Raw genomic sequence first — 9,590 nt, forward strand, 5'->3', positions numbered from 1 at the left:
GCAGCAGCAGCATTCAGCTTTCCTCTGGGCTGGCCTGCCTGGGAGCCAGGTTTCCCGCTCTGGGCTCGGCTATGAGTCCTGTCTTCAAGTTCTGAATCTTCTGCTGCTGGCTGAGGGCGGGCTTACAGCAGTCAGACTCCGATGATGATCTGTGCGGCGTGCGCTGCTATGGAAACTGCCTGCAGTGCCTGGAGTCAGAAGATCATGTGAGAGAGGGGCCGGGCGGCGGGCGCTGTGCAGCATGAATGAACCTGTATGGCTGTATGTAAAAATGTGAAAGGGGCCGCCGCCGCGGAGACGAGTGGGCCCCCTAACTTACAGTGGGCCCCGGCACTTGCCCGGGTATGCCGGGTTCTGACGCCGGCCCTGCTCCTATGATACCAGGAGACAACACAAGATTTCACAAGGTGCTCAGTAGTACCCAACCAGAGGAAATAGTCAAAAGAACCATTTATTTCTACAGCAGCAGGAACTGTGAAGGGTCAAAAATATGCACAGATTATTTGACCATTTCTGACCCTAGTAAACCTTATAGGGGAATCCTATTCTGGCCCTTATAAGCCTAACCACAGAGCACTCAAAGGGTGCTCCCGTCTGTAACCTAACCCTGGCACCAAGCAAGACCTAACTTGGCCCTTGCCCATTATTCCTACATGTCTCATTTTGCTAGACGATCTTCAGGGGACAAGGGTAGGCAGGAAGAAGCTTCTGACATCTACTGATAATGAAGATAGTAGAGTAAAGGGCTGGGATGGATTCCCGTTTTGAAATTTTGAAGTTTTTTTAATTAAATAAGTACAAACCAATGCAACAAAACTCTGCAAAAATAGAGTACATAACTCTATGTTTGACTCTATGACTCTATCTATAGCAAATATATTTTGATCAAAATTATGTGTGCCCAACCACAAAAAGCAAGGTGAACCCCTGTATAGATCTTTATGATACCTCTTTCTGTGCCAACCGACCTCAAATTAATTCAGAGAGGGAAGGCTGCACATGTATATTGCTCTATATGTTACCTCTCTTTCTGCCAGTGCCAGGAGTCCTGAAATGAATTCAAGGAGCATAGACTTCAGCCATATATTGCATTATTAAAAAACTATTTCAGCCATGTCAATGTTCACCTCTGCGTTGACTTCACTTTGCAGGATTTTTTTTAAATAGCTCGGCCTAGAGAGTGTCCTGTTATTTGCATTGCACAAGTGATTAAAGTATATTTTGCAAAACTTTACATGTTAATATGCGCCACTTTGGCCTCCCAGATTGATACATACAAATCCCCAAACGTTGCAAGGTTTACATGGATTTGTGGTTTGGCGGCTAAACCATTAGCTAGCTCCACTACAACCCTGTTACTCCTGGGGGGCAGCACCACTCTTTTCCACACTGCAAAGTAAACCTGCTGATAAAATGTTATGTACCTCAGTATTAGCAATAATTTATTAGACACTCTTTCTTCTAGTGCAAATGATGCCAGGCTCGTACTTAGCATCTGGAGAACATGCACACCAGTCTTCCTAGCTATACCTCGGAGATGTGCAAATTTAGCAACCAATCACAAAATCTAATTTGCCAATTCAATTTATATCTTGAACTTGGTAAAAATTCTAAACTTATTTTGCATTTCTCTAATTTTCTTTTTTGTTAAAGCATTTATTTTGTTATACTGTATTAATCATCTGTTATGTGACTGATTGTTTTATGGATTTACTCAGTCTGGATATAGCAGTGACACCTTCCAAAGATGAAGCAAGCATCCAGTATTTGTACAGAAATATCACTCCTTTTTTCATGGCTGCTTTTGCAACCCTGCGCTTTATGAGCTTCATAACATTCTTTGGTCAGATGTGTACTCAGTTTATCACCTCTGAAACATTTCTTCTATCTCATCAATTGTAATTCAACAATCATATGGTAAATGTATCTTTTATTTTATAGCAGAGTACATTATATTGTGTTGTGTGTAAAATAACATTATCCAAGTAGATAAAACCTAAAAAATGTAAAAGATTGTGTCTGGTCTCATTTTAGTAGGTGCGAATGATGCTGACCATGGGATACTTTCTGGCAGACTCGAGTACAGGCTTAATTTTGTGTGTGGCCTGCATGGAAGTGTTGAATGGTGTTTCCAGGAAATCTATGGATATTACAGGCTCTGTTTTTTTCCTAGCATTAGTACTGGAGAATGAATCAGAGGGTGGCCGCTGTGTCAGTCCTAGCAGATGGACTCATTCCTGTATCTTAATCATTACCATGGTGTGGTTATAATAATGTAAGAAGATATTAATAGACGCTACATTTTTATTTCCTGAACATCATTAATATCATATGTTTTATTCAAAAAATGAATTTAAGTATGCTATTAACTCTTTGGTGTTCAAGTACAGATGTAGCAGGGGTAACACACAAACTCTTAACTCAAATTTCTTAACTCATCGCGTTATCTTGAAAGAAAAGCCATTGAAAAGCAATTGCTTAACGCATTTAGTTGCATTTAGTTTAGATAACATGTCTCATAAAGCATGTGTGTTAACCCTGCTACATCCATACTTTGATGTAGACTAGGTGGGTGTATTTGCTTAGTATTACATATGGACCAGCAGATGGAGAGGTCAAAGGCAGCAAGCTCACAGCTATTTAAAATAAATCCTAATCTTCATTAAGTATGTCTAAAAATAAAGGACTGCTATAGAAACAACATAGAAAAAGATTATCTGAAAATACCTTGTAATAATATCTGCAGTATTCCATAACTTACTTAAAGTGGTCCTCCAAGTGGCATACTCACTTGTTACAGTGCTCCATTTATAGTGTCAGTCTCCATTCTTCTCTGTTCCCCGTCCCCACTGAACAGGAAGTGTGACGTGCCAACTACATGCACATAATTGCTGCAGGCCAATCAGTGGCAGCAGCCACGTACTGGACCTGCACATTTTACTGCTGAGGCCATTGAATGGCCAGAAGCAGTGGCATAGGTGTAGCAGCATGTCACATTATTGGTCCAAGGGGACTGGAAGTGGAGGTGAAGGAAGCTCTGTTAGCAGATACAACTGACAAGTGGTCCTTTAGTTTTTTTATACCCATGCACCCTGCCATTAAATATGGTGCATGGGTTAAAAAGCTCAGTATATAAATGATTGAGCCTCTGCAATATGTCCATTCTGGATACAGCTCATATATAATTTTTGCCATTGAGAACTGTATTCATTGTCACTGCATTATGAAATGTAAGGATCTTCTGGGGCCAGAACAAACTTGTTATGCCACCTTTATTTATTAACAATTTTTGCTTTTTCAAGTCTTGTCTATGAAACCTTGCCTTTGTTTTTTTTTTTTTTTTAACTATTGTACTCTTATCTAGCAATTGAGTCCAATCTTGGATATGTTCTCTAGAAAACACAGAGTCCCTTGCTTTTTTAGTAGAATAAATCATTATATTTCTGGAAAAAAAAAATATATATATACAGTCGTGGCCAAAAGTTTTGAGAATTACATAAATATTGGAAATTGGAAAAGTTGCTGCTTAAGTTTTTATAATAGCAATTTGCATATACTCCAGAATGTTATGAAGAGTGATCAGATGAATTGCATAGTCCTTCTTTGCCATGAAAATTAACTTAATCCCAAAAAAACCTTTCCACTGCATTTCATTGCTGTCATTAAAGGACCTGCTGAGATCATTTCAGTAATCGCCTTGTTAACTCAGGTGAGAATGTTGACAAGCACAAGGCTGGAGATCATTATGTCATGCTGATTGGGTTAAAATGGCAGACTTGACCTGTTAAAAGGAGGGTGATGCTTGAAATAATTGTTCTTCCATTGTTAACCATGGTGACCTGCAAAGAAACGCGTGCAGCCATCATTGCGTTGCATAAAAATGGCTTCACAGGCAAGGATATTGTGGCTACTAAGATTGCACCTCAATCAACAATTTATAGGATCATCAAGAACTTCAAGGAAAGAAGTTCAATTCTTGTTAAGAAGGCTTCAGGGCGTCCAAGAAAGTCCAGCAAACGCCAGGATCGTCTCCTAAAGAGGATTCAGCTGCGGGATCGGAGTGCCACCAGTGCAGAGCTTGCTCAGGAATGGCAGCAGGCAGGTGTGAGCGCATCTGCACGCACAGTGAGGCGAAGACTTTTGGAAGATGGCCTGGTGTCAAGAAGGGCAGCAAAGAAGCCACTTCTCTCCAAAAAAAACCATCTGGGACAGATTGATCTTCTGCAGAAAATATGGTGAATGGACTGCTGAGGACTGGGGCAAAGTCATATTCTCTGATGAAGCCTCTTTCCGATTGTTTGGGGCATCAGGAAAAAGGCTTGTCCGGAGAAGAAAAGGTGAGCGCTACCATCAGTCCTGTGTCATGCCAACAGTAAAGCATCCTGAGACCATTCATGTGTAGGGTTGCTTCTCATCCAAGGGAGTGGGCTCACTCACAATTTTGCCCCAAAACACAGCCATGAATAAAGAATGGTACCAAAACACCCTCCAACAGCAACTTCTTTCAACAATCCAACAACAGTTTGGTGAAGAACAATGCGTTTTCCAGCACAATGGAGCACCGTGCCATAAGGCAAAAGTGATAAGTGGCTCGGGGACCAAAACATTGACATTTTGGGTCCATGGCCTGGAAACTCCCCAGATCTTAATCCCATTGAGAACTTGTGGTAAATCCTCAAGAGGCGGGTGGACAAACAAAAACCCACTAATTCTGACAAACTCCAGGAAGTGATTATGAAAGAATGGGTTGCTATCAGTCAGGAATTGGCCCAGAAGTTGATTGAGAGCATGCCCAGTCAAATTGCAGAGGTCCTGAAAAAGAAGGGCCAACACTGCAAATACTGACTCTTTGCATAAATGTCATGTAATTGTCGATAAAAGCCTTTGAAACGTATGAAGTGCGTGTAATTATATTTCACTACATCACAGAAACAACTGAAACAAAGATCTAAAAGCAGTTTAGCAGCAAACTTTGTGAAAACTAATATTTGTGTCATTCTCAAAACTTTTGGCCACGACTGTATATTTTGGTTCACTTGTATGAGGTTTTAATTGGGGTTTCCAAATATACAGCATGTTAATTCCAGTTGTTATGTTAGTGTCACGGAAGGTGTACAGGAAACAAGAAAACACAAAATGAATATACTGACTGACTGGATCCAAAACTAAGGAACAAAAAGGGAGAGCCCTGCATCAGACCTGGCTCTCTCCCTGACTGCTCAGCCTATGCGAAAATCCCAATGGTAGATGATCGCATAGCCTCGTACCTCGACTGTATAACACCTGAACACCCTATAATAGTGAGGGGACACGACCACCGGCTCCCTACACTAGATACGGAGGGAGTCAGGGTCACCTGGGATCCAGCAAACAGAAAAACACAAATGAATGAACAAAACTTATATTGTAGAAGACTCAGAAGTAGGATCAGCATGCACACACTCCAGGAAGTAATATAAACCGCAAACTGATGCACTATGGGGAGGGATTTAAAGGGATGCAATCAGTGCAACTACATGACAGCTGAGAGAGGCTAACGAGATGAAAAAATGAAAGCAAAACAAAGGAACCTCAAGGAGGAGGTTCTGAAAGGCATCTGTCAGAGCTTCTCAAATGTCTGGTGGTGACAGTACCCCTCCTTCTACGAGTGGACTCCAGACACTCAGAGCCCAGCTTCTCAGGATGAGACCTATGGAAAGCCCTGATGAGACGAGTGGCCTTAATGTCCGTCACTGGGACCCACATCCTCTCCTCAGGGCCATAACCCTCCCAATGAACGAGGTACTGAAGAGAACCGCGGACAACACGAGAATCCACAATCCTAGAGACCTGAAATTCAAGATTACCATCAACCACAATCGGAGGAGGAGGCAAAGACGAGGGTACAATGAGTTGGACATAAGGTTTTAATAAGGACTTATGAAAAACATTATGGATCTTCCAAGTCTGAGGAAGATCAAGACGGTAGGCAACAGGATTGATGACAGACAAGATTTTGTAAGGCCCAATAAACTTAGGACCCAACTTCCAGGAGGGAACCTTCAATTTGATATTCTTAGTAGACAACCACACCAGATCACCAACATTCAGGTCCGGACCAGGCACACGTCTCTTATCCGCCACTCGCTTATATCTCTCACTCATGCTCTTTAGATTATCCTGAATCTTTTGCCAAATAGATGACACAGACGAGGAGAATCTGTCCTCATCAGGTAAACCAGAAGACCCCTCTCCAGAGAATGTCCCAAACTGCGGATGAAACCCATATGCACCAAAAAATGGTGACTTATCAGAGGACTCCTGACGACGGTTATTTAAAGCAAACTCAGCAAGGGACAAAAAAGAACACCAATCCTCCTGATTCTCCACCACAAAACAGCGCAGATATGTCTCCAGATTCTGATTGACGCGCTCTGTCTGGCCATTCGACTGCGGGTGGAAAGCAGAAGAGAATGACAACCGAACCCCCAAGCGAGAACAGAAAGCCTTCCAGAATCTGGAAACAAACTGCGTGCCCCTATCAGAGACTATGTCTGAAGGAATACCGTGCAATTTGACAATGTGATCAATAAATGCCTGCGCCAGCGTCTTAGCATTGGGCAAACCAGGAAAAGGGATGAAATGCACCATTTTGCTAAAGCGGTCCACCACCACCAGAATCACAGTCTTCCCCGAGGAACGAGGCAGGTCCGTTATGAAGTCCATGGACAGATGTGTCCAAGGACGGGAAGGAATGGGTAAGGGAAGGAGAGGACCTGATGGCCGTGAATGAGGGGCTTTGGCATGAGCGCAGGTCTCGCAGGCTGCCACAAAACCCTCAACCGACTTACGAAGCGCTAGCCACCAGAATCTCTGAGCGATGAGATCCACTGTGGCTCTTGCCACCGGGTGCCCAGCAAGGAGAGTATCGTGGTGTTCCTTAAAAATCTTGTGTCTTAAAGCGAGAGGCACAAACAACCTCCCAGGAAGACAAAGATCAGGAGCCTCTGACTGGGCTACCTGAACCTCTGCCTCCAATTTAGGATAAAGAGCAGAGACCACCACACCTTCAGCCAAAATAGGACCCGGGTCTTCAAAATTCCCACCTCCCGGAAAACAACGTGACAGGGCATCCGCCTTCACATTCTTAACCCCAGGGCGGAGCGTGACAACAAAATTAAACCTTGAAAAGAACAAAGACCATCTGGCCTGTCTCGGGTTCAGACGCTTGGCTGACTCCAAGTAGGCCAGATTTTTATGGTCAGTAAACACTGTAATAGGGTGTATGGCTCCCTCTAGCCAATGGCGCCATTCCTCAAAAGCCAATTTGATGGCCAACAACTCCCTATCTCCCATATCGTAATTTCTCTCTGCGGAGGAGAGTTTCTTCGAGAAAAAGGCACACGGTCGCCATTTGGCAGGAGAGGGACCCTGAGACAAGACCGCACCCACACCCACCTCAGAAGCATCAACCTCAACTATGAAGGGTAGAGAAATATCAGGTTGTACCAAGATGGGAGCGGAAGCAAAACTCTCCTTGATATTAGAAAAGGCCTTACGCGCCTCTACCGACCAGGAGGAAAAATCTACCCCCTTTCTAGTCATATCAGTGAGTGGTTTAACAACAGAGGAATAATTCAAAATAAACTTCCTGTAATAATTGGCAAAGCCCAAAAAACGCATCAGCGCCTTCTGATTCTCAGGAAGCTCCCACTCAAGCACAGCGCGGACCTTCTCGGGGTCCATGCGAAAACCAGAAGCGGAGAGAAGAAACCCCAGAAATTGAATTTCTGGAACCGCAAACACACATTTCTCCAGTTTAGCGTACAATTTATTCTCCCGCAGGATGAGCAAGACCTGACGTAAGTGTTCCCTATGAGTTTTGAAATCAGGAGAAAAAATCAAAATGTCATCCAGATACACTAATACAAATTTCCCCATTAAATGATAAAAAATGCTGTTCACAAAATGCTGAAAAACGGCTGGAGCATTCATCAAACCAAAAGGCATAACCAAATTCTCAAAATGGCCCTCAGGGGTATTGAAGGCAGTCTTCCATTCGTCTCCTTCTCTGACCCTGACCAGGTTGTATGCCCCTCTTAGATCTAACTTGGAAAAAACTTTAGCCCCAACAATCTGGTTAAACAGGTCCGGGATCAGAGGAAGCTGATAAGGGTCACGAATTGTGATACTGTTCAGCTCCCTGAAATCCAGACATGGTCTTGAAGAACCATCTTTTTTCTTAACAAAGAAAAAACCAGCGGCAACAGGTGACTTCAAGGGTCGTATGTGTCCCTTTCTCAGACTCTCAGAGATATAAGCACGCATAGCGACCCTTTCAGGTTGGGAGAGATTGTATAAACGAGATTTAGGCAGCTTGGCGCCTGGGGTGAGATTAATAGGGCAATCGTACTCCCTGTGCGGGGGCAAGTCCTGAACACCACTCTCAGAGAAGACATCCGAAAATTCAGAGAGAAAAGATGGTACAGTCTTAGTAGAAACCTCAGAAACAGATGTCGTGTGGCAATTCTCTCTGCAAAAGTCACTCCAATCATTTATTTGCCTCGCTTGCCAATCAATGGTGGGGTTATGTTTAGTGAGCCAGGGTAGCCCCAACACTAGAGGAGTAGGCAACCCGCTAAGGACGAAACATGACACATCCTCAACATGAGCATCACTCACAATCAAACGGATATTGTGAACTATGCCCTTTAATGATTTCTGAGAAAGTGGAGCGGAATCAATAGCAAAAACAGGAATATCCTTTCCCAAAGTGCATACCTGGAAACCATGAGTTATAGCAAATTGATTATCAATGAGATTGACAGCTGCTCCACTATCTACAAAAATCTCACAAAAAATGTTCTTGCTCTCTAGCGCCACACTGGCAGGCAGGACAAAACGGGAACTACAAGCAAACGGAAAACCTTCAATTTCCGCCTCAACCCTGCCAATGGTAACAGATGGAACATTTTTAAAGGATTTTTTTCTTTTTGTTTCTTTATTATTCCCAAAAAAATGCCTGAATCTCCTAGAGGGACAAACATTTGCCAAATGATTTATACCTCCACAACAGAAACAAACCTTCCCATGAGGGCTGAATCTTCTATTGTCAGAGGCAATCAACCCCAGCTGCATGGGCTTCTGCTCAGAAGGGATTGACAGCGACTGAGACCCCTGTGCACTGAATGAGACCGCCGCACTGTCCTGGGATTGAGTATGACAGGAAGGAGTGATCTCTCCTCTCTCTCTAAGACGCCTGTCAATACGAACGGCCCGAGACATGGCCGAGTCCAAGGAGGTAGGTCTCTCATGAAAGGCAAATGCATCTTTCAATCCCTCTGAAAGACCATGGCAAAATTGACTTTGGAGTGCAGCGTCATTCCAACCAGTATCTGCTGCCCATCTCCGAAATTCTGAACAGTATATCTCTGCGGATTGTTTACCCTGACATATAAGACGTAGTCTAGACTCAGCCAGAGCAATACGATCCGGATCATCATATATCTGACCCAGGGCTAAAAAGAATTCATCCACTGAACGGAGGGGCCGTGCCCCCACCGACAGCGAAAAGGCCCAGGACTGAGCGTTATCCCTGAGCAGTGATATTA

Source organism: Bufo gargarizans, chromosome 2 (genome assembly GCF_014858855.1).
Source record: "Bufo gargarizans isolate SCDJY-AF-19 chromosome 2, ASM1485885v1, whole genome shotgun sequence".
Taxonomy (NCBI): domain Eukaryota; kingdom Metazoa; phylum Chordata; class Amphibia; order Anura; family Bufonidae; genus Bufo; species Bufo gargarizans.